We start from the raw sequence: 5,641 nt of genomic DNA, 5'->3' as shown, positions 1-5,641 counted from the left end.
CCCAAAGTTTGGTGTCATCGGCGAACTTGGCCAGTCCGCTTCTGACTCCAATGTCCACATCATTAATGAAGATGTTGAACGATATGGGTCCAAGGACAGAGACTTGGGGGACCCCACAGGTCACCTGGCAGTATGATGATTGACTTTCACCTATTACTATCCTCTGGGTCTGAACACGAAGCCAATTTCCCAGCCAGCAGATCGTGGTGGACCCAAAGCCACAAGTGGCCAGTTTTGCCAAGAGGTGATCATGGGATACTAGATCAAAGACTTTTTTGAAGTCAAGTTGTATGACATAAATCTCTTCTCCCTTGTCCAGGTGATAGGTCACCTGGTTGTAGAAGGAAATGAGATTGGTTAAGCAAGACCTCCTTGCAACAAAGCCATGCTGGCTATCCCTCAGGGTGCTGGTGTCTACCAGTCCATTAAGGATGGCCTCTTTAATAAACTTTTCTAAGATCTTCCCTGGGTTATAAGTCAGGCTGATAGGCCTATTGTTATCTGGATCCACTTTCCTCCCTTTCTTAAAGATAGGCACCACATTGGCCTTCTTCCAGTCTTCAGGCACTACACCAGATCGCCAGGAGTTTTCAAAGATCTGTGCCAGAGGCTGGGCTATAATGCTAGCCAGCTCCTTGAGTACCCTGGGGTGTAGATCATCAGGGCCGGCTGACTTGAAGGTATCCAGGCTCTCAAGGTTTTCCTTCATGAGGTCAGAATTTATGGAGGGCAAGGGATCCCCCACACCCAGACCTCCCTGTCCTGTAGTGGGCATGGGCATCCCATGGTACTGATGAAAGACCGACGCAAAGTACCCATTTAATAGGTTGGCTTTTTCCTGGGTGTCAGTTGTCAGTTGTCCCATCTGGTTCAGCAGGGGTCCACCGTTGCCCTTGCTTTTCCTCCGGCTCTCCACATATCTGAAAAAGGACATTTTATTGTCCTTAATGCTCGAAGCCGTTGGAATTCAGTTGCAGCCTTGGCTTTCCTGGTTTACTCCCTGCAGAACCGGACCAGTGCAGAATATTCCTCCTTGGAGGTGAATCCCATCCCTCCATCCTTTGTAGACCTTTCTTTTTAGCTTCAAGAGGTCTGCTAGATCCTTGGAGAGCCAGGTGGGCTGTTGTGCCCTCTTGCTGCCTTTCCTCTGAGATGGAATAGAATTAGCTTGCAGTTGATACATGCCAGCATGTTATTTGCCCCGCTGGCCACTGCATTGCACTGACAGCTCATATTCATACAATGGTCAATCATTACCCCTAGGTCCCTTTTGGCCGTGGTGCAAGTCAAGCTGTCACCACCAAGCCTGTATGTATGTTGAGGGTTATTTGACCCCAGATGGAGCACCTTACACTTGGAAGTGTTAAACTTCATCTGGTTCTGGTCTACCCAACTCTTGAGCCTGTCCAAGTCCACCTGTATCTGCAACCTATCTTCTGATGTGACCACACTGCCCCATAACTTGCTGTCTTCTGTAAACTTGGGACTGCCAATGGGACCCCCCTGACTAGCAAGATGTGGGGATGGCCAGGGTGAGGGTGTATTTATACCCATCATCGGTGTTAACCGAGTAAAAAAATCACATTGAGAGGCTGGACACCTTTAAGTCAGCTGGTCCTGAAAGATTATACCCTAGAGTACTCAAGGAACTGGCAGGTGTCATAGCTCAACAATTGGCAAAAATATTTGAAAACTCATGGCACTCAGGTGAAGTACCTGAGGACTGGAAGAAGGCCAATGTGGTACCCATCTTCAAGAAGGGGTGGAAAGGTGAACCTGGGAATTACAGACCAATCAGCTTGACCTCAATCCCCAGTAAGATTCTGGACAATATTATCAAGGAGACCCTTCTGGATAAGCTGGCTGAGGACAATGTCCTGAGGGACAGCCAGCACAAGTTTGTTGTGAGTAGGTCTTGCCTGACCCACCTTATTTCCTTCTATGACCAGGTGACATATCACCTGGACAAGGGAGAAGAGATTGACATTGTATATCTTGACTTTAAAAAAGCCTTTGATCTGGTGTCCCATGACCTCCTCATGGAAAAACTGGCCAATTGTGGCCTCAGCTACACCACAGTCCAATGGCTGGATAATTGGCTCCAAGGTCAGACTCAGAGAGTAGTGGTCAATGGTAGCAAGTCATTATGGTGCTCTGTGACCAGTGGTGTCCCCCAAGGCTCTGTCCTTGGACCGGCTCTCTTTAACATCTTTATCAATGATGTGGACATTGGGGTCAAAAGCGCACTGGCTAAGTTTGCTGATGACACTAAACTTTGGGGCATAGTATCCACACCTGAGGACAGGCTAGTGATCCAGGCTGACTTGGATAAACTTAGTAAGTGGGCTGATACAAACCTGATGATGTCCGATACCAATAAATGTAAGGTACTCCACCTTGGGGAAAAAAACCCCACAGCATACTTATAGGCTTGGCAGTGCTACGCTCGCTAGCACCACTGCTGAAAGAGACTTGGGGGTCATGACTGACCACAAAATAAACATGAGCCACTAATGCAACATCACAGCTGGTAAAGCAAAAAACCCCTGGCTTGCATCCATAGATGCTTCTCAAGTAAATCTCAGGATATCATCCTCCCTCTATACTCAGCCTTGGTGAGGCCACAGCTGGCGTACTGCATTGAATTCTGGGCTCCACAATTCAAGAAGGATGTTGAGAAGCTTGAGAGAGTCCAGAGGAAAGCTACATGCATGATCAGAGGGCAAGAGAATAGGCCCTATGAGGAGAGGCTGAGAGCTATGGAACTCTTCAGCCTGGAAAAACGCAGGCTCACGGGGGACCTGGTGACTGCTTATAAGTACATAAGGGGTGTACATCAGGACCTGGAAGAATGTCTGTTCACCAGAGCGTCCCAAGGAAAAACAAGGACCAATGGTCATAAACTCCTCCAAGACCGTTTTAGACTGGACATAAGAAAAAATTTCTTTACTGTCCAAGCCCCCAAGACCTGGAATAGACTCCATCCAGAAGTGGTGCAGGCATCTACCCTGGACTCATTCAAGAAATGTTTGGATGATTATCTTGCTGGGATCCTTTGACCTTAGCTGACTTCCTGCCCCTGGGGGAGGGGGCTGGACTTGATGATCGTCAAGGTCCCTTCCAGCTGTAATGTCTATGAAACTTTGCCAGTGAGCTTTTCACTCCCCCATCCAAATCATTGATAAAGATGTTGAAAAGCATTGGTCTAAGCACAGACCCCCGAGGGACACCACTGGCCATTTCATGCCAGGATGACACAGATCCATTCATGAGAACTCTCTGGATCCTACCCTCTTGCCAGTTTCCCACCCACTGAACCGTTGAGCACCTGAGCCCACAATCTTCCAGTTTTCCCACAAGGATATCATGGGATACTAGATCAAAAGTCTTTTGGAAGTCTAGGTATATAATGTCTACCTTGTCTCCCATGTCCACATGAGAGACCTTGTCATAGAAGGAGATGAGATTGGTAAGACAAGACCTACTCGCGACAAAGCCATGCTGGCTGTCGTTCAGAATCTTACCTTCTGTGAGCGTATCGCACATAGATTCTTTGAGCTTTTCCAGGATTTTCCCTGAGATGGAGATGAGGTTGATCGGCCTATAGTTGCCCAGGTTCTCCCTCTTCCTCTCCTTGAAGATGGGCACAATGCTGGCCCTCTTCCAATCCTCAGGGATCTCCCCTGGACACCACTAATTCTGAAAGAGCTTTGCCAGGGGTTCCACGATGACCTCAGCCAGCTCCTTCAGCATTCTCAGATGAAGTCCATCTGGTTCTGCAGACTTATAAATGTCTAGCTTTTCTAGTTGGTATTGTACCTGCTCAGCATCCACAGTGGGAAGGCTGTCAGTCCTGGCATGCCCCCAGTGAGCCTTATCTCACTTGTCTTTCTCCTTGGTCTGGTGAAATGCTGAAGGAAAGTGGACATTCAGGAGTTCAGCTTTTTCCTGAATGTCAGTTACTAGCTGTCCCAAGGTGTTAAGCAGGGGTCCCACACTTCCATTTGTTTTCCTTCTAGTGCCTACATACCTAAAGAAGGACTTCTTATTATCCTTGACTTCTGTGGCTAACCTAAACTGAGTAACCGCCTTGGCTGTCCTGATCATTTCCCTACAAGTGCTGGGCACTAATGTATAGCCCTTCTTGAGGATTGTCCCTAGCTTTCACTGTGCATACACCTCTTTTTTTTGTTTTAAGTGGACCACGATGTCCCTATTAAACTAAGAGGGCTTGCCAGACCTTCTGCTACCTTTCTTTTTTGCATAATGGTTTTCTTTTGTGCTTTAAGGATCATATCCTTGAGCAACAACCACTCTTTGTGGACCGCATTCGCCTTCCCTTCCTGGTCCTGCATCACCTCCCCTACTAATGCTCTGAGACTGTTGAAGTCAGCATTTTTGAAGTCCAGCACATCAATCCTGCTGACTGACATGTTGACCTTGCGGTGGACGGTGAACCTGATAATTTCATGGTTGCTGTCGCCCAGGTTATCCTCAATGCTCAAGCCACACACCAGATCATCTCCCTTGGCCAAGACCAGGTCTAGGAGAGAATTACCTCTGGTTGGCCCTTGCACTTCCTGGGTCAGGAATTGCTCCTCAATCATAGTCATGAAACTGTGACTGATCTGACCTAGCCAAGTACTCCTTCCAATCTATGTCCAGGTAATTGAAGTCACCCATGACAACCAAGTCCCTTGCACGCTTGGCCTCTGTCAGTTCTCAAGAGAACTCCAGATTCAGCTCCTCCCCTTGGTTTGGCGGCCTATAGTAAATGCCTACAGTTAGGTTTCATTCACCTCTTCCCCCCACCGCACCCCAACATAGCTTCACCCAGGGGGTTCCAAGCTGTTTATCTTTGGAGCGGATGTCTGCTTCCAGAGAGGTGTAGGCTCTCTCACATAGAGAGCTACCTCTCTGCCTTTTCTCCCTATTCTGTCTCTTCTGTGCAGGGTGTAGCCCTCTATGGCTACACTCCAATCATACAAGGAGTCCCACCAGGTCTCCATGATCCCTTCCAGGTCACATTGCTCACTAGACAGCAGAAGGGCTAGCTCCTCCTGCTTGTTCCCCATGCTCCTGGCATTGGTGTATAGGCAGCTGAGGCCTCCAACTGACACCCTTGATCTCCTGAGACGCTGTAGAAGAACTGTTTGGTTAGTATTTTCAAAAACATTTGTGTTAGTGTCCTCCACAAGGGAGCTTTCCTGTGTGCCAGTCCCTTGGCATGCTCCACTTGGAGTTTCCCCATCCCCCAGCAAAGACAGTTTAAAGATTTGTCTAGTAGATCAGCTATCCTGGCTGAGAACACGGCCTTACCTCTCTGTATGATGTGAATTCCATCTCATCCTAGGAGTCCTCTCTCTCTCTCTCTGAAGTGTGTGTGTGGTCTAAGAAACCAAACCCTTTGCGGTGACATCACTGTCTAAGGCTCAATGTTAACCTCTTCCATGCAGCCTTCCCTCTTGGGTCTGTGGCTTGGAACAGGGAGCACAGGAGAGAAAACTACCTGAAAAGAGATTGATGTCATATATCTTGACTTCAAAAAAGCCTTCAATCTGATATCCCATGATCACCTCTTGGCAAAACTGGCCAATTGTGGCCTTGGGTCCACCACGATCCGCTGGCTGGGAAATTGGCT

The 5,641-nt window shown here is 48.1% G+C and overlaps 1 protein-coding gene across 1 annotated transcript in view; it reads right to left on the bottom strand.

Moving 5' to 3' along the window:
* Positions 1 to 5,337, bottom strand: part of LOC109320517 (excitatory amino acid transporter 1-like) — a 152,186-nt gene extending 146,849 nt beyond the window's left edge. The window contains exon 1 of the mRNA XM_019550658.1: positions 5,320 to 5,337. The gene's annotated coding sequence lies outside the window, so the exon portion shown is untranslated. The remainder of the gene's footprint in view (positions 1 to 5,319) is intronic.
* Positions 5,338 to 5,641: the final 304 nt, after the last annotated feature.

The sequence above is a fragment of the Crocodylus porosus genome, unplaced genomic scaffold, assembly GCF_001723895.1.
Source record: "Crocodylus porosus isolate Cpor-Errol unplaced genomic scaffold, CroPor_comp1, whole genome shotgun sequence".
Lineage (NCBI taxonomy): Eukaryota > Metazoa > Chordata > Crocodylia > Crocodylidae > Crocodylus > Crocodylus porosus.
The sequence above is the reverse complement of the archived record's forward strand: the minus strand, read 5'-3'. Positions and strand labels throughout refer to the sequence as shown.